Source organism: Protopterus annectens, chromosome 3.part0, assembly GCF_019279795.1.
Source record: "Protopterus annectens isolate FY-2018-M chromosome 3.part0, PAN1.0, whole genome shotgun sequence".
In the NCBI taxonomy this organism is placed as follows: Eukaryota; Metazoa; Chordata; order Ceratodontiformes; family Protopteridae; genus Protopterus; species Protopterus annectens.
This window is the reverse complement of record NC_056731.1, coordinates 1,486,473,837-1,486,494,894: the sequence shown is the minus strand read 5'-3', so window position 1 is coordinate 1,486,494,894 and position 21,058 is coordinate 1,486,473,837.

Sequence of the window (21,058 nt, the reverse complement as noted above, 5' to 3'; positions counted from 1 at the left end):
ATTTTCTAGTTTCACATCTTATGGCTTCTTTGCAGATGTGGGTGGATATTCTGATAGCCCCATATGGTGTTGATAACCATAGTGATTTTGACAGAATGGTGGTTACATCCTATTTTAGTATAGACATTCATCCTGACAGTGCTGTGTTGATGTGCATGTATGGTGTCAAGGACCACAAAGCAATAAATAGTGTCACATGGAATATGATTGTTGAGAGCCTATCAGATATCTCCACTATTGTTGAAACATCTACTGCTGCATAAACCATTGCAGAGGTGGACCATGTAGAGGCACATGTCAACTCTATATCCAACTGCTCCATTGATAATATGGGGGGGGTGATAATGGCAGGACTGATAAGGCATTAATTCATATGTAGTTGCTAGGAATACAATGTAGTAGACCAATTAAGAGCTTAACTCAGTTTTCCCAAAGCACTATTTTGTTAAATTACTTGCTCAAGCTCACATAGTAGATAAATGGAGGCTGAGGAACTCAAACCCTGGACAGCAGGAAGCAACTTGTTAATGGCTTCACTACACGTGCTCAACGTGAACTTGCTCAAGTATCAGTAGGACACTGAACAAATATGATGAACAGCATAATGCCAGTCTCTGTTTTCCATAGGAAATCATTGCTGGTGTGGTTTCTAAGTTTGTACCAACAATGGTTTACTTGCTTTGGGAGATTTCTCCCTTGCTCAAGTTGATGTGACTATGGAGTTGGCATATATATATATATATATATATATATATATATATATATATATATATATATATATATAAGTTTAGAGGTATGAGGGTCAACAGAGTGTGCAGGAATTATTATTATTATTTTATTTTGTTTGCCTTTCTGAATTTTGTCTATTTTTTTTTGTCCTTTCAGCTCTAGAGGTTTAAGTGGCATTTCCTAGTAGACGCCTTGTCAATTGCTCACTGCCTTAATCTTTTGTGCTAACTGCCAAACTAAAATATGCATAGAAATATGAATCTGAATGATTAGGTGAATCCACAATATGTGGAATTCATAACATGACAAATATAAACACTACCCACAGCAGTTGAGATGTGAATAAATTGGGTCATGGCCATGGTGTCTTACAGGGTGGAGGTCAACTATTCTCCAGTGCAGCTGCATGTATGGTTATATCTAGTCCATTACATCCTTTGTTAGTTCCAATTAGAAAACTAAATGGTCATATACTGTGGTATATTCTAGATCTGACAGTAGATTCCTGATGTTATGTACCCCATGTGCCACTATCTCTACTGCTGTAAACTGGGAAAGTTCTAGAAGAAATAAGTCTTTGCTTACAGTAGGTTGAATGTCATACTTTATTTGGTCACTTCTGTGGTCATTCACCATCAGTATAGTATGAACTCCACAGTGTACATGCTTCTTTAAATATGCTGTACATGTAGTGCTGCACTGATATGGGAAATATCTGGGCTGGTTTTGTTTACCTGTTTGCACAGCCTGAAGTGAATGATGATAGACCAAAAAGCATACCTATTCATGCCCAAGTAATTCTCCCACATTTTGAATATCAAACATGATGTTAGAAGTAAAAAAAACTAGTTTAGTCATCTTTACTTGGGAGACAAAGCATCAGCAGTTTCTAGAAATGTCCATATGCAGAGAGGTATCTGTCCAAGAAATGGGAACTATATGCTCAAAAATTCACTTTGTTGTAACTGTGAGTTGAAAATCTAAGAAGCCTGTATGATGGCCTCTCTTTCCCTGGGCCAGTAATCAAGGATCCTCAATCCTCACTGCTGACATTGAGAGAGGTAGTCACTAAAACCATAGGTTCATAGGTGTGTACTAGGCTAATGGCTCTAGAGCATTTACAAGCCTAGCCCATAGATGTGCCCTGGCATTGTGCTGCCCCCGATGTTAGTTACCAGTGCTTCTATCAAGTAGAGCCACTGGAGTGACAGCCGGGGTGAACTTTCTATTCCCCATATACTCATTCATAGGTTCATAGGTAGGTACTAGGCTATTGGCCCTAGGGCCTATATAAGCCTAGCCAAAGGTACCCTGGCTTTCACAATCCAAGAAAATAATTTTCCTCTGCCACTGTCAGGCAGAGCCACAAAAGTGATCCCCGGGGTGAATTTCCTATCTCCCATCCAATCATCAAGATTTTTCTTGAGGAGTGCTAATGAGGAGCTTTGTTTGATATAGATAGGTAGTTTGTTCCAGAGTATGGGAATTCTCTGGGACAGGAATCTATCCCTCCAGCATGTTCTGTTTATTGTGGTGACAAGGTTTAGGTCCCTAGAGCATGTAGCTCATAGGGATTGGGATTTCTTTAAGTGGAGCACGTCTAAAAGCTCTGGGTTTGACATAGCTTTGTGTGGTAGGCAGAGATCACCTCTGAGTAGGCGATATGTGACGGAGTAAAGCTGCTGTTTTTTGAGACGGTCTGCATAGGGCATCTGTTTGAGGCGAGTAATCCTCTTTGTGAGGTATTTCTGTGGCCTTTCCAGTTGTTATACATGTCTTGTGAGGTGCATACCAAAAGGGGCATTGTACTCTATAATGGGTCTAATGAGTGAGGAGTAGAGGGAACAATGACCTATTTTTTCCTGGATAAGAAACCTTTTGTTATGAGGTATGCCACGTAGAAGGATTTCCTGACTACTGTGGCGATGTGATTATAAAAGGAGAGACTACTGTCCACCTGTGTCCCAAGGTCTCTTATTACACTTTCGGTGTTACATAGACTACCACCTATGTGATAGTTCATGGGAACAGAGTTTTTACCAAAAGAGATGACAATGCAATATTTTAAGGTCATTACTGACAAGTCTTGAACCCAAGATCCTGTGCACTGCAGTCACAACATCGTACCACTACACCATCTGAGGAATACATTTACATAGTACTTCAAATGCATCTCTCTGCACCAAGCACAATTTCCCCCCCAAGAACACACAGGGAGCACACTGCACTAGGACTGGACCTTCTGTCTCTCCAGATCCCAAACAAGACTCACTTTGGAGCACTGTGTCCCATTTACAAATATCTGACATACACACTTGAATATCTGATGTTTCATACACACACACACACACACACACACACACACACACACACACACACACACACACACACACACACACAGGAAAGGCTGACACAGATTCACCAGCTGTGTCCCCTCTCTCCAGACTACAAGGTAGATTGCTCAATGTCACGCATTAGGTAAATGAAGGCTGAGGTATGTCAAACCCTGTACCACACAAAGTAGCTTCTTAACATGTCATAGCCTTAATCCTCAGCACCAACTTAATATGATCATTTGCAAAAATTAACAGTAAAATGCCATGTCTAAGTAATGTTATACTTTTCTTAACTTAATTTGTGTATTTTAGTACAGAAACATTATCTTAATACATCCTATCATGATGATACTGCATTCATTATAGAAGTACTATGTACCATCAGCATTTGCCTAGAAGTCAGTGAATCAGGTTCAAACGAAAGCACATTCTGGCCACGGTAATAGTTAATACTGACACTAAATGCTGTAAGCTAGTAGAGATGCAGCACAGGGAAACATGCAACAGCCAAATGTTGGCTACATTATTGAGTCCTGATATGTGCAGTTAAATTAATAGAAAAATGAATAATAAAGCATAATTCATAACATTGTCATATAATCCTTGCAAAGCTCTTTTGGTAGCTGAACATCAGCTAGCACCATTCACTCCTGAAGTTTACTGACCATCTCCAGTGCAAGTTGTCAAAGTGATGCGGAACCTCAATCCAAGTGCAGTGGGTACCAGTCCCTTGCACATGTCAATATCCAGACATAGGTCAGTGCTCAGATGATGGCGCTTTGACACCTGTGCTCAGCTCTAACACAAATTGGGTAATGAATGGATCAATAGAGTAACTAGGTAGTGAGATTCCAGTCAAGAGGATCTGTACATAAAATATATTTATAAAGGAAAAGAAAGAAACTTGGTTTACAACAAGATTGTGCACCTGAAGATTTTTTTTTTTTTTTTTAGAAAACTTTTCATTATTTGTGAAATAAAGCACAATGTTATTACCAGCTGTGTCCCCTCTCTCCAGACTACAAGGTAGATTGCTCTCTCCAGGCTACTAGGTAGATTACTGCTACCAGCTGGATACTCTAAGGCTCTTACAAAGGGTAACCAATTATACTGTATCAAATTAATACTGATATAAATGATAGAGTGTGACAGAAGCAGTAAGGCTTATTGGAATGGCCACAGTGTCACTAAAATAAGTACAAGTACTCTCAAGATGTTAAAAGTATTCTCTAAAATATCAGCCACAATGAAAAGGTATACAAATATTTAATAATGGATAATAAAGTAAAAAACAGGAGAATACTTAATATTTAGTTATAATAAATGTCGTTTGTCAGGTTGAAACAGACAAACATGCGTGGGTTTTGCTCAAGGAGCTTTATTGTTACAAACACATCAGGATTGAGGCAAATAACTTTAACTTAGATAAACTTATAAACATACTATTTATCTCATACATGCTCTCTCTCTCTATGGCAGCACTTTTAAAGTGGCACTGAAGCTAGCATGTGCTGGCTATTTATATGCACATGCTGACCTTGGAAATGCTTCTTACATGTACAACACACATACATATTCTACAATAAATATCAGGATTTTCAGTCACATGAAATATAAGAATAACACAGTTGGATAGAATCTCATAGATGCAGAAAAAGAAATAATACTAAACTAATCTCACTGTACTTTTTCTAACTGAATTAAAGAGAAATTGACCCTAGTTAACTCACTTAGTATCACAAGGCAAGATGTACTGCTGAAATGCTCACTTCCACATGGCAAGATTACATACCACTAACTAAATGAACTGACTCAACAACTGAACTACTACTGAACTGTGATAACTGATATAGATCGTTTATATCAGGTTCCAAAGAAAAACAAAAACAAACAGCAAATTAATGCTGCCAGAGTTCTGTCCTTCAGCTGGTTATAGAATGACATCACATCTAGTCACCTGACTCTGGCACAATGGACATTCAAAACTCTGTTAAGATTATGTTGAAGCATTTTTAACATAAGCAACTTTTACAAATATATTTTTAATACAAACACCTGTACAAATCAATGTGACAGTCAAATGACACAGGACTACCCACAGAACTTCAGCCAGCCATGTTGGCATATGCCACACATGCACTGTTTACTTCTTCTGGTACAGCTGGCAATACCTCACAACATCATAGCCTGAAAAACGCTCAGTGTGCTACTTTTCTGAATTTCTCTGGAGAAGAAGTCATGAAAATTGATAGCATATTTGCAGAACTGTAACTGTGGTGGGGCAATGGATGTGGTTACCTTGGGTGCAAGGTAAGGGAGCATGAATGCCAGATGCTGATGGTTCAGGAGTGCAAAACTGGAATTAAATTTGGAAGCTGGGAGTGCATTCCTTCAGAAATGAATGATAATACTGCATGCAGTTACAGCTGAAACACTGAAGTGCTCTGTGGGTGGTAAACTGAGTGCAGCAAGCCGCAGACTGCAGCTCACTACAGTTTCAGGGCAGAGGACAGCTTTTTTATTAATTTTGTTTATTTGTCCTCAACTTGGAGAAGACCTTGTTTTTTTTCTGTCTGAGAATAAAATTTGAAGGGGGTCCTAATTTGAGGAAGTACACAGGCCATCAAATGAGCTAGATATGGTTCAGTATAGCTGGGCTTCAGAAGGAGTAGAGAGGACTTTAATAATGAGACACAGATTTCAGAGTAACTGAGAGTTAAGTAAGAAAAATGTTCATTAGAAGCTCTTGCATGGTCTCACTGAAAGTAATGATGCTAATAATAAAGAGCTATGGAGTCAAGTCAGTGGCAGTGCATTTCCTGATTTGCTTGATGTACTTATATCAGAAAGAATAATGTGTGCATGGTATTTGAAATTACTACATTGAAAGAAAAATGATGGCCCATATCATACTTACAAATTAAATAAACCCAGGGCTATTATTCATAAAGTAATTAACATAAATACTCAGTTACTCGATTTTATGAGGCACTTTCTAGCTGGAGGATCGCAATCAATTATAAGTAGGAGAGCAAAGCAATACATACTCTCCTTAAGTACATCAGTTTCTAACTAGCTTGTATAATAATCAAATATATACACAATAATATAAAAATATGTAACACTTCTAATGGTATTACACCTAAGTACTTACATGTGGTCAGTCCATTTCCATAAAGCAGTATCATAATCCAGAATGTCACCACCATCCATGAGACTAACTACATCCAAATCACATTGCAGCCTAAGAAGCCAGTCCAGTGATGGCTCTAATCACTTAAATCCATCCAGTTGACTTCATACCACTGCCCCTCTGTTTTTGTCTCTAAAGTGTGACAATCTTTGCCATCTGATCTTGCTAAAATCAGAAAAGATAAGAAGTTCAGATGTCAGTTCAAACAATGCCTAAATGAACAATATAAGTGCATGTGTCAAAATACAGATCATGTCACCTAACTCCCATGCATACACTATTATATTTATCAAAGGAAAGCTTCATGTCTTATCCTCTCTATTGTATAAACTCATAACCTCTGCTTCCCCATCTGCTCCTGTTATTAACTTCTCTTCATTGCTAAAATAGTCCTCCATACTTGTGCATATGATGTCCATTTTTTTCACTAGACTACATTTACCACTCCTATAACATGTGTTTTGCATTGTATACTCCTGATCCTGTCTTTTCAAATCTTCCTATATATGTGTGTATATATTTATTTTATATTTCCTGCTATGTTATGCCACTATACAGTACAATTCAGTTATACATTTAATCTCACATTACTGTTGTTTTTGCATGTATGCAAACCAGAAAGGAGCCTGCAAATAGTCAAAAAATACTCTACTTTGGTAAACAAAATTAAATAAATAAAAATGAATAAATAAATAACTAACTTTGCATGGACATTGCAATGTGCTTTCACTGTTAAAAGGAAGATGAAGAAATCCATGTTTTTAACATATGCCAGCTTTCTTTTTACTTGTCATTGTAATGTGAACTACAAGCATGTCATAAGTAGCACAAACTTGATTAAAATCAGTTTTGTCAATACTGACCTGTCTTCCTTTTATAGAAACAGTATGTGCTCATGTCAGTATAAGTGGTTCACATATACTGTACACACACTTAAATATCCAAGGGTTCTGCTTAACTACAATGCATCTCTTTTAGTTTAGAAAATACATATACAAATCCATTCAAAAGATGCAGATGCACATTACATGATCACAAAAGATAAAAACATGTTCATCAAAATTTAACACGTATCAGTATCTAACAAAGATGAAAAGAAGATTGCCATGATATACAATTTTAATATAAAATGAAGCTATTTACATCTATACACCTAGCCAATTATTTCACCTTAACTGAAGGAATTTACAGAGGAATATGAACTTGACTAAGAGAAATGATATTACCACAGATGAAAGAGCTCACAGAGGATTAGAAATTGTGTAAAGCTGCATATAGGAATTGATATAAAAATAACTAAAAATAGAATTAAAATCAGTCGTGCTAGTCATAATACAATAGATCAGAATAGTATAGTTACTATTGTAAAGCATGAGAAAATTCATACACAAATAAATCAGGAAGATCTTGATATACTCAAAAAAGGGAACATTGTCTGCTTTATAGAAATTGAAGCAACGGTCTATACTAAGTCAATTGTTAAGAATGTCTTTTTACATTACATCTGCCATAGAACACAGCTACAATCTTCTCCATATTTCTTCTCAACCTTGTTGATGCTCTTCAATGGTCTTCCCTTAGTCCATTCCTCCTCAATATATTCATTAGTAATCTTTCCATTGCACTAACCAATTCCAAGTCAATTCAGTATGTAGACAACAACACAATCATCTATTCAGCCCTCTCTATCTTTGAACTACACAAAATTACTCAACACTCCTTCAAATCTATGCTGTCTTGGCTAACCTAGTCCCAAATCCCACAATCAAAGATGATGCCATTTGCATCAAAACCAATACTGACAAGTTGCTATCCATCTAGACTAGTATATCAGTTGAACTCATTCACCACACTAAGCTACTTGAAATCACTTTTGATGAACACATGAATTTTTATCTGTACATCCATTAAATAACTCAAAGACAAACCAAAAACTAGATATGTTCTATTGATTCAAAAGACATTTTTTTATCTGAACACGCATTGAAAGCCACTGCTGCTGCCTATCTTATCACTTTCCTGACATATGCTGCAGCAATGTTTACCAACTTGCAATCAATACAGCTCACAAGATTTGAGTAATCACCTAATAGGATAGCAAAGTTCGCCACCAAACATTCAAGTAGAACACTCCAGTATGTTGATCTCAGACAGTTAAATTGTCTCAGCTTCTTCTACTTCCTAAAGCTCAACCAACTAAAAGCAGTATATAAATGATTTCCCATTAGCCACAAGTCTTTGTCTCTTATTCAGAAATTTAATAATCTCTTACAATGGTATACTCTTCCCCATACTCATGGCGCTGCATCTGACCTGCTGCTGTTGTGAGACTGCTTTTGAAGTTTACATTAAGGACTTAACAATTTTATTTGTTTTTACTCATATGTATTGTATTTTGTTTTGGCTTAAATTTGGTTTGCTTTACAATTGTGGTATTTACATTTGTTTTTATCTTGGAGTTTTAAATGTTAAGTATTTAGGACAAGTTAAGAAATATTTATTTTTTGTTCTCTTGCTCTGACTGCAAATAGATTAAGACTAGATGATTTGTAGAAGAAGCTGAGAAGTAAGCATTTATTATTTAAGATTAGCAGAAAATGAAAAGGTTTTCATTTTTGGAGCTGCCACTAACCTGTTGCTGCTGCCAAAGTAAATGTCTCACCCACCCACCCTTTCTCTGCTGTGTTAGTAAATTCAGTGACTCTATAGTGGCCCACCCCATTTGTGCATTTGACATTGGAGGATCTATATTAGAACTTGCTCTTGTGGGGGGACAGCGCCCCCCACACCCCCTTCTAAATATATATACCAACTCCTTTTAGTATTTTCGTTCTTCTACTATAGACCCACATTGAAAGCTCCTCGCATTCTCATTTTGGCTGCTCACACTAGTGAGCACTAGAAGTTCAAACTAAAAAGCCCCTCTCCTTAAAGTGTTAAAATTGCAGTTACTTTCTCATTTTTATCTTCCCACTGTTTAGTCAGTAGCATATCTGGGGCAGGGAGAAAGGGGCAACTAACTGCCCCAGTTGCAAAGTGTTGAGGGTTGTAATCGGTCAATCCCAATCACTCTAATGCAATATGAAATTTTAAAAGACGAAATTGTATTTGAGTATAAGCACTCTGTGTGTGGTCTAAACTCTAGCAACAGTAGTTTGCTACAGATAAAAGTAAAAAAAATTCTGTATCTATATCTGTCGATATAGATTACAGATATAGATTTTTAAATGTAACACCTAAACGCTGTAATGCTCCATGTGGGATATAAACTGTAACAACTGTTTGCTACATTTATATGTAGCAGTTTGCTGCAGTTTAGAAGAAAAAAAGATGTATTTCTTTCTTTTTAAAGGAAGGGGACTGTGCAGGGCATAGAGATGTGATCTGATTGCCTCCTGCATTATTGGATCCACAGGTACCTGATAGTCGATTTTTTTTATTTATTTATTTTTTTAAGTTCATAGGTTCATAGGTTCATACTAGGCTATCTGCCCTAGGGCATTTACAAGCCTAGCCAGAGTGTGTTTGGCTTTCGCCACCCATTTTAAATGAATTTTGCTATGCCCTTTTTCGAGGTTAGTATACTGTGCCTCTGTCTAACAGTGACACAGAAGTGATACCCAGAGTAAATCTACGATCTCCCATCCTCTCATCAAGATTCCTCTTGAAGAGAGTCAATGAGGGACTCTGCCTAACCTGGACTGGGATTTTATTCCAGAGTGAAGGGAGCCTCTGGGTTATGAATCTGTCCCTCCAGCATGTCCTATTTATTTCAGTGCTGAGGTTCAAGTCTCTCGAGTGCATAGCTCGATGGGATTTGGATTTTCTGAGGTGCAGCATGTCCATTAATTCCGGGTTGGCCATGGCTTTATACGTCAGGCACAGATCGCCTCTGAGCAGGCGGTATGCCACTGAGTAGAGCTGCAGTTTCTTTAACCGGACAGCATATGACATCTGTTTGAGCCCTTTGATCCTCTTGGTGAGGTACTTTTGGGGTCTTTCCAGTTGCTGCAGGTGTCTGGTAAGGTACATCCCAAAAAGGGCATTGTACTCAATTATGGGCCTGATGAGGGATGAGTAAAGAGGCACGATGACCTCCCCTGATCTAGATGTGAATCCCTTCATGATTAGGTGGGCTATATAAAATGTTTTTCTAACCACTTTGGCCACGTGGTTGTCGAATGAGAGATTGCTATCAACTTGGGTCCCCAGGTCCCTAATTACTTCTTCCATACTTAACGGATTACCATCTATGTGGTAATTTGTGGGCACTTTGTTTTTGCCGAAGGGGATGACTATACACTTTCTGGCAGTTAGCTTGAGGCCATGGCTCTGGCACCAGTTGTCTGTTTCTATGAGGCCCTTTTGTAGGATACTTGTGTCGGCTGGAGAGTCGATTATGGCACCCAGTTTGCAGTCATCTGCGAACTTGGTCAGCCAACAGTCCTTCCATGTTGGCCTTTACCTCCGAGAAATATATACCGAGCAAGAGAGGTCCCAGGACTGAGCCTTGTGGGATGCCACTTGTAACTGGTTTGGAGTCTGACATGGCTCCAGCAATTCTAACCATGTGGGTTCTGTCCTTGAGCTGGTTTGCAACCCATCTAGTGACATAGGGGTTTATATTTAAGCTGGTGAGTTTATCTATAATGCCCGAGTGGGGTATTGTATCGAAGGCTTTTGCGAGGTCCAGGTAGGCTTTGTGGACCACCTTCCCCTTGTCAATGGCCTTGGTGACTGTTTCAAAGAAATCGACCAGGTCTAAGAGGCAGGATCTGCCCTTAACAAAGCCGAACTGGGTAGGATCCAGTGTCTGTAGGTCCCCAATATCTTTATTTATGAAGTCCATAATGATCCTTTCCATAGCTTTGCAGACCAAGCTAGTCAGGCTTATGGGGCTATAGTTTCCAGGATCCGTTGAGGCACCACCTTGGTGGAGAGGGACCACTGTTGCTGTATGCCACTCTTTGGGTACATATCCTGTAGTAAGGCTGAGATTGAACAGTAGTTTTATGTTTGGGTGTAGCTCTTCTCGGAGTTCATGTAGGATGCAGCCCGGGACACCGTCTGGTCCCATTGATGCTGTGTTTTTTGGTTTGGAGAGGGCTGCTCTTACCTGAGCATCTGAGATGTCGGGGGGGCAGCACTCTGCTGGGATAGATATTTGCCCTTTTGGTGGGGAAGGGGGGGAGAAGTTTGCGCTGAACCTGTCAGCTAGGATGTTGGCAATGTCTGTGGGTTCGGTGTATTTTTTGTCATTTTGGACTAATTCTGAGCATATCTGGGAATTCCCACCCAGGTTCCTAACATAACTAAAGAAAGCCTTGTGATTATCCTTAGTGTTCTGTGCAATTTTTCTCTCAAAGCTGGCCTTAGATGATTTTATGAGTGCTCGTAGTTTTTTGCTAATACTGATCAGAGATGCCTTCCCTTTTTGGGATTTTGCTCTATCATGTACTAGCTTCCTCCTTCTATTGTATAGTTTGTTTATGGCTGGGGTCCACCAGACAGGACGCCTGCCTTTGGAGGGTTGGGTCTTGGTTTTGTTTGGGATTGCATGATCCATGTATTCCTGAAGGTGTTCATAGAATGCATTTATAAAGGATTCTGCGGTCTGAGACGTATTTTCCACAGGCCCGGGGGCTTTGAAGGATTCCACCTTGGTTTTGAGGAGTGTGAAATTTGCTTTAGAGAAGTTTTTCACTGTGGTTTTCTGGGCAGGGGCTGGGGTTGGGATTTGAATATCTAGTGAGATTAGTTTATGGTCTGATCTTACCAGTGAGGGATACACTTCTGGTCTGGAGCATAGAGTCCCCATGTTGGTGATGATCAGGTCCAGTATGTTTTCCCCTCTTGTGGGAGTGGTAACAAGTTGTTCCATAGCATTTGAGTTTATAAATTCTAGGAACCTTTGGGCTAGGGTGTTGGAGCTAGAGTAATGCTCCCAGTCTATGTTTGGGTAGTTGAAGTCGCCCAATATAATGGTGTTTGGAGAGACCTTCATATTTTCCAGTGTTCTCAGGAAGGCTGAGTGGGGTTCCTGGGTTTGGGAGGGTGGTCTGTAGCAGGCTATAAACTGGAAGGCAGTTTTACCCACTGTTAGTTGCACATGGATAGTCTCTGATGCTTCGTGCTGTGCCACCAACCTGTAGGTGTGGGTATCTTTGACGAATATTGATACTCCCCCTCCTTTTGTGGTTCAGTCCAAGTTTTGGAGCCGAAAAACATGGTATGAGGTATAACCTGGTAGTGCTGGGGTGCTCTCGGGAGCCTTGAACCAGGTTTCCATTACTGCACAGATATCGATGTTCTCCATGCTAAGGAGAGTTTCGAGTGCATGCATCTTGAGGTTTAGACTTCTGGCACTGAGTAGCATTACTCTTAGTTTCTTATCCCTTGTGATACCTATGGAGGTGGGATTGTCTTTTGAGCCTTGCCTAAAAAAGGCACTATGGGGGTGGCAAGAGCCTTTGCCAATATCCGAAAGCCCGGGGGTGACAGGTGCAAGCCATCCCTAGCAAAGCATTGTGGCTTGTCGAGCATGTCATCCCAGGCTGACAGGCAATGGATCCCCTTTGAATGACACTAATACTTAAGCCAATTGTTGAAATTGATCATCTTGTCTTCATATTTTTATTTTTTGCTTTTCAACTGAAGAGCCAGGGAGGGCTGTGCAGTGGACTGGGTACTGTCTGCAGGAAGTCAATTTACATTCCTGCAGTTTTGCAAAAGCCCCTTTTTTGCTCTTAAAAAGCTGTGGGGTGGGAACAGCACAGGGTACTGGATGACCCTGCTATGCCTTATGTTTAATACAGACTGTAACACAAAAGGTATTAAATCATTTTGTTCCATCCTACTTTTGAAATCATAAACATCTGTGGAAGTGTGCCTTTCAGTGGTAGCCTACACACCATATCTCAAGAATCAGCTTGGGATTAGTGCTTTGGTTTTTTCCTGGTGAGAGAAGGAGCACAGAAACATTATTTTCTAGCCTTCTGCAAGATAACCAATCACTGCAAAGCCTGAACACTGCATCTGATGATGCAGATGATGATAAGTTATACTCTTGTGTTCCTCATGACAGAAGGAACATGGAGACATTGACTCTTGACAGTCTTTGATTCCTAGTTGTGGGTATTACTTTCTGCTGAGACCAAATTCAAGTGTCTTGTTGTTGGCTGGTATGTTCTATTGAACTTTTTATTGCATATTTTCTGCGTTATAAATAAAGCAATATAGTATGACACTGGCCATCATATAGCAGCATGGTACACTGCACTGTAGGCATTTGAAGCCTTAGCTTTCTCTTTACAACTTACTCCACCAATTCGTATTGGACTTTAAATAGTGTACAAAGAGGCTATGGTCCATGCTAGGTAGTGCATTGCCTTTCATGTGTAGACTTAGACTGTTGGTCTTAGACTTAAAAGTTTGCAGTAAGTGGCACATTACTCTCCATGTGTAGACTTAACATTTTTTTTTTATTTTAGACCATTAGCACATCCAGTAAATCAACTCCAAACCTCACAAGTGCAATTGCCCCTAAAGCCGACATTAGTAAGTACCTGGAAGCAAGGATTTGTACTTTTAAACCATCTCTTCAACTTCCTGGATTAAGGGAATTCACTGAGATGTATCAGTTGCCTCATGTTTGCTGACATGAAACAATGTAGCAATCATCTCATGTTTACTAGCAATCATCTACTACTTAAAACAGTGAACTATTGTGTGAGGGATCTAGTTATACAATGTTATTAGAAGCAAAGTCTCATGTGAAGTCACAAAAAATAATTAGCAGGTTGTCATTAAACACTAAACAAAGCACACAAAACTCAAACCAAACACACAGGCATTACTATGCTGTGGCCTTCAAAAGCAAACTATATAAACCACAAAAGACTGCTAAAAGTAAATTAAAAGGAAGCCCTCCCCCGTTCACAAACTCACAACACAGACAACACCCACCATGAGACTTACATAAAGGAATCACATTGACTCATTTAAAAATCCCATAAAACTATCCTCCACTCAATCAAATATCTTAGTTAAAGATGACTGCATAGTGTGCACACCAATTCACCTTTCACCAATGTGTGCAAGGAGAGGGTCTTGGTCAGTTGCCTATCAAATGTCAGGATTTGACACATTATGCAACAATCAGGTCCTTGTACCACATGAATACATATGTCACAGTCATAGTACATGTAATGTATGCTACAGTACAAGCAAAATATTGTTTTCAACAACTGGCTTAGCTGCTGGTGTTATTTGAAAAGGGTACCATCAATATCAGCTTGACAGAAGATAGTAGATATTCTTAACTTCTTTGCCATGGATGACCTGTACTCTCCCCAAGGAGTATGTATATTGACAAAATCCTTGTCTACCAGCATAGAGTATTTTTCTAGACAATGCCAGACTTTGAAAGCTTTCAATGTAACAAAACAGGATGTTGATAATATTAAGGTTTTGTTGCTCAATGCTAGGAGCTATAATAAAAAAATCTCCACTCTCTACAAGTGCTCCTTTCTCTGAAAAACATACATATATGCATTATTACTTAGACCTGGTTTATCACCAGCAAAAGCACTCCATCAGAGCAGGGTTTCAATATCTGTCATACATTCTAGCCTACCACATTAGATGAAAGCATTAAAGCTGGCAATGTCACCATGTTCTTAAAAAAATATTTTACCTCCAGACTCGTTAGACAAAAAAAAACATGGAACTCCTCCATGTTCAATTTACTATTAACAATACTCTATATCAGATCATAGCTAACTATAGGACCCTGTCTAAGTCCCCCTCAACCCACTCCTCCTACCTAATTAGTGTGGAATCCCTTTGTATTAAGCCAACCCAATTTTTCAAGGAGAATTCAACTATTCCTCCATAAATGGAGACTTGTACATCCACAGACATATACACCTAAAATTTCTGGATCTCATCATCACAAACATATTGGACCATTCAGAGGAAAAAAATCCTGGATTTGGTCCTTACCACTGTGAAGCAACCTTACTTCCTACCAACTGTAATTTTCTCTGGTTAAATAAGATCACAAATCAGTCACATTCACCATAATACTGAAGCCTGGAGTGATGTCCAGTACCCTGGCATTCAGAGATTATGCAAAGGTTGATCGACAAAAACTGAGTAATGACTTGATTAAAATCAAAAAGCGCCTTCATCTTTGGGATCCCACTGCTTAGGCAGAATTTTTTACTGCCAAAGTCTTTGCATGTATAAATAACTGCACTAATGCATCTGTTCCCCAAGAAGTACATGCAACTTAAGTTACACCTATTATTCGTATCGATTTGGCACCCAAACAAATATTGCATCTAGTAAGTTATATTTGAAAGTTAATGAAGTATTAATAACATCTTGTCCTTTGTCCGATCATAATGCCATTGTTTTCAAGATTAATTTAAAACCAAATGAATCAATATTCTGGCAATGACTTCTGGTATATATAGTTAAAGTTAAGATTTTAAGGAATGGTTTCTAAATGAACTACAGATTTTTTATGGATATTAATGATATGGGTGAATTTTCTAATACTATTCTATGGGACACACTAAAAGCCTACATTTAAGGCAAAATAAGAAGTTGGTATTTACAGAAAGTGAAAGAATGTGTCAATGAATTAAGTATACTTCAAGCAAAAAATTATAATTTAAAATTAAATTACAAACTCTCTGATAGAGATAAGGTTACAGAATTAAAAACATTGAACCAAAAATATTTAGAAATACTAAATCATAATGTTGCAACAAACCTAGAGAAACTAAAACTACAAACTTATATGGTAAATTCTAAAAATGTATGTAGAATTGTAATAAGATCAAAAACATTAAATAATATAAATCATATTAAAGAAATCACTTATCGCATAAACAACAAATGTAAAAGAGTAACTAATTTAAGACATTTTAGAAGTTTTTAGAAAACATTATGAAGAATTGAGTAATACAGATTTAACACTAGTCAATACTGATAGTACTGATAACTTTTTAAATGAAAATATAAAACATAAAGTCACAAAAGAGCAGAATGACATGATGAATAAGCCCATAACTACCAGATAAGCAAAGGAGTAAATAAAAAAGTCTGAAAAATAATAAAGCTACTGGCATGGATGGTTTAATATCTGAATTCTGTAAAATAATTCAGGATAACATTAAAAACACTAATAAGTGTATTTGATGAGGTTAGGAACACCTCAAATATTCAGCCTTCATGAAAATGCTCTTTGATTACTCCCTTTTTGAAGCAAGGTAAGGATCCTACTGCATGCATCCTATAATCCTATCTCTTTACTAAGTGTTGATTACAAGGTATTTATGGCCATTTTCTCTAAAAGATTAAACAATATAGTACCAAATATGATCAATGTGGACGAAACTGTTTTCAGTTAGGGGATAAAAGTGCAAAATAATATTATCTGACTTTTCTCTTTAATTTATCTTGCTTATAATAATAAAAATGAATTGTTGATATTTTCAATAGACATTGATAGGGCATTTGATTCAATTAATTGGTTATACTTACAAAAGTGGTTAAGACTTTTAATTTTTTTTCAAATTTTATAGAAATAATAATAAAGCTATAGAATACTACATTTTCCTTTGTTAAAATCCATTATTTCCTTTCTTATTCTTTTAGAACTTTTAAGGGGAACAAAAAAAGGATGTCCGCTATCCCCATTACTATTTGCCTTATTTATATAACCCTTTGCCACATACATTAGAAATAATAGTAAAATAAAAGGTTATTCGGTTAATAAAAAGTATAACTCTAAAATCCAGTTATTTTCAGATGATATCTTATTAACTAGTGATATTGAATCTTCATTACAGAGTATCATCAACTCAATAAACTGCTTTGAGAAAATTTCTCGATTAAAATTCAACCATAATAAAACAGAAACAATGTTAATAAATAGAAGGGTCACTTTCAAATAAAAAATATATATATATATAAAGTTTAAATGGGAAAATAAACAACTTAAAAACATAGGAATTGATATAAAAAGTAAATGGAAGGAAACAGTTGAATTACATTATAAACATTTATCTAATAGTATTCTAAAGTTAATTGAGAATTGGAATCAAATCTTTTTCTCGATGGAAGATAGTTTCTTGTGGTATCTTAAAAAAACAAGAATTTCATATGATCGACATATCAAAAAGTGGGGAGAAAATGGTATTGGATTACTAAATACTGATCCTTATATCAAATCTGCCAAATTAAGCACTGTAGCCCTTTGGTTAATTTCATCATATAATTCAAATTGGAAATGCCTGCATAAATCTATTAGAACCTCAAATATGATAATTGAAGCACAATATAATACTTCATCAAACACAAGTATAATATATTGGGTGCTATGACACGACTGTCTGAATGGTAACTTCATTGTTAACTATACTTTTGGAATTTAACATATCCTACATAACTTTAAAGCGGTAATGGAGATTAATTATTTAGTCAACCGACTATTAATTCGGACTTTTCCTGCAGCTTGCTTCACTGGTTTATTACAATGTTTATAATAAAAATAAAATATATAGTATTGAGAAAAATAATTTAAAATTTTTGCACTCATTTTTAGATGGGAATAAAATAAGTTCTGCAGAGAAACTCTAAGACATATATAATATAAATAATGCAAATTGGTAAGATATATAGACACTAAAGGAATAAATATATAGTAAATTACAAATAGCTCTGATCATGAACACTAAACCCAGTCCAAAAATACTAGTATTTTTCTTTCAGATCAATAATATTACGTGCAAGAATAAGTCATGTTTATCAATAAATTACAACATTCTGAGATCTGAGCTTATAGATTTTGATATGTCCCATTGGGAATATTCTACAAAAATAAATAAGGAATCATTTTTAGAAGTAAATAAAAAAGTTTATTTAAGGTCAGTAAGTAACTCCGCATCTTACATTTATTGGAGAATCTTTACATGGAAGTTCTCACATAGAATTTTTCTAACACCATTCAAAATAGCAAATTGTTATAAAATAATTTACAGAGGTATAATAATAATTTAGAAGCATATTGTGAACATATGGTTCTAAAATGTCAAAAGGTTATTCCATTCTGGGAGGAATTTAAAAATGTTGCTAAAGCCTTATGGACAGACAAATGTGTTATAATGAAATCATTAATTCTCTTTAATGTTCTACTTCCACACTCAATTTCTAAAACACAAGTGCATCTCTTATGGTCAATCTTGCCATTGCTAGAAACATAATTACATCGAATTGGAAACACAAAAACGACTCTCTTTTTCGGAAATTACTTGTCTACCAATAAATGTGTGCAATAAAGAGCTACAAACTTTAAATAAATAATGATTAATGTTACACATAAGAAACTTGCCTGGCAAAAACTCCTTAATTTATTAGACAAGTATTAGTATTATTATTCATTTTAGATTTTGTTATGGACCTTATATATTGTTTTTTGTTTTTTTGTATTTGTTTTTCTTTCTTGTTTATATGAATATTAATTTGTGTATTTGAATTCATGTCATTTAAAATGAAATAAAAATATATAAAAAAAAAGAAATGCATACAATAACCAATTCAAAAATAAACCCTTTTAATAGAACAGTAATTTATATAGAATTTATCATAAAATAAAAAAAAAACAAGAAAAAAACTCACTGCACACAAAAGTAAATTTACTCTCAAGATGCCAAATGCTCTCTTGCTAAACTAATAAAGGAACTCTGGACTCTGATCAAATTAAACAAGCCAGATATGAGTTAAACTTCAAAAACTATGCCTAGTACTTTTTAAAAGCTAATTGAAAGTGTTATCACATACTAGGACCCAAAGGACATTACCTATTTCCTAACAGACAAATTTAGTTCAAGCCTCACCCCTCTCTCCCTCCAACATTCCCAGATTGCATATTCATAACTACACATCTCCTCATATTTTCTACAAGCAAGTCCTTAAGGTGCTATCAAAGGCCAAGAACATTTCTTCTAAGGACAGTATAACAAGCTGTCTACTGTTCAGCCTAAAACATAACTTGTCAGACTGCCTAAAGAGTTTATTCAGTATCAACCTCCAAACAGGATTTGTGCTGGATGAATGGAGGACAGCAACAGTTATTCCCTAGCACAAAGGTGGGGCTTTACCAGATCTGGATCATTATAGATCTATAATTCTGCCCAGCCTCGTCTGTATGGAATGGAAAGGAATATTACAAAATTAATAAATAAGTATATAGGTAACTTACAGAATTTCAACCACCCTGCTGTGACTCTTATGATACTTTATGCAATCCTTAGAGGACTTGAAACCACAACCTTCATCTCCTACATTGTGAAAGTCATTTCATTTTAATGATGAGCTACAGCAGCAGTTAGAAAAAATCCTTCAGGGAAATGGAAAATAGTTATGTGTTGCATGCTTGTAGAATGAATCTAAAGTCATTATTAAAAGCCATAGCTGTCTGTGTAACAGATTACATAGTGAATTGAATAAAGCTCTGTGTTCATAGCATACTTTCTATGTAATGTGCTGAGTATATACCTCTTCCTTAACCACATTATTGTCCTCGCTTGATTATTCTTATTTTGTCTTTCAACTATCCACATAATATGCTAAGTGTCCACCTTCCTTTTAATCTGCCAGTTTGCCCTTCCTCTCTAAATATGTTGGTGTTTCTTACAAATTTTGTAAATATTCCTTCAAACCTCCTATACTTTGGATAATACCATATTTTCCACTTCCTTTGCTAATGATTGCAAGGGTTGTAGCTCCTTCTGTTATTATGTCTGACCTTTCCTTATTTTTGACCCCTTTGCGTACCATTATTTTTCTGCTGCATGTTGCACAATGCCATCCCATTTCATTCCTGCAATCGGTTCCACTTTGTTCTTGCTTTCTTCTACCACTTGGGTAAACTTTTCCTTCAGCTAGATCATCCTACTCCCTTTGACTTATTTTCTGGGTTCCACTACCACCTTCCTAATGTGTTCTCTCCATCAACCCAAGGCAAAATTATCATGATGTGAATTAAGAAATTCATCTCAAGAATGTCAGATGTTTCCCCTTCCTCTATAATATCATCATCTATTAGCAGCCTATCAAGCCAGCAAGCCTACTTGGTCCATAGTGAAAGAAATTTTCCTTCTCACCCCCCCCCCCCACATTTCTTCTACTATCTACTCACAATTGTTTCCATTTGGTTCATTTGGGCCATAATTTGAAAAGACAACTAAACCACTGTGATCTAACAATCCCTACCACTTTTATGTTGGTCACCAGACAGTTGTGTATCTCGTAGCAACTCTGAACAATCTGTCACTGTCCAATCATGTAGCTCCTCTTTTATTGCAACATTTTGTGTACACCCCTCCCAGCCTGAGGTGACCTCTCTTTTGTTACTTACCTACTCAATTACCTCTCCTGCCTTCATTTTATGATTCTGAATCATAATTCAGCCACATTTTTATGCACTAGTTTTGGAAATTACCCTTTCCTTTTTAATGTTGATTTATTTTAAGTTCCAAATTGCTATCTTAATCCCCCTGTCATAAAACACCCTCTTCCCTGCTTTGTCTTTAGATCCCACTGTGGAGCTAGACTTCATCACTATTGAGTGTAACTCAGTGATTAATATTATGATCCAACCCCAGCAGCATTTATCCTCAGAGATCATGGACCATCACTACAGTGACAGCAGTAACTTCGAAATCCCCTTTAACACCAATTTAAGCCCTCCCTACACTGTAATAGACTATGTTTCTTTACCAGCATA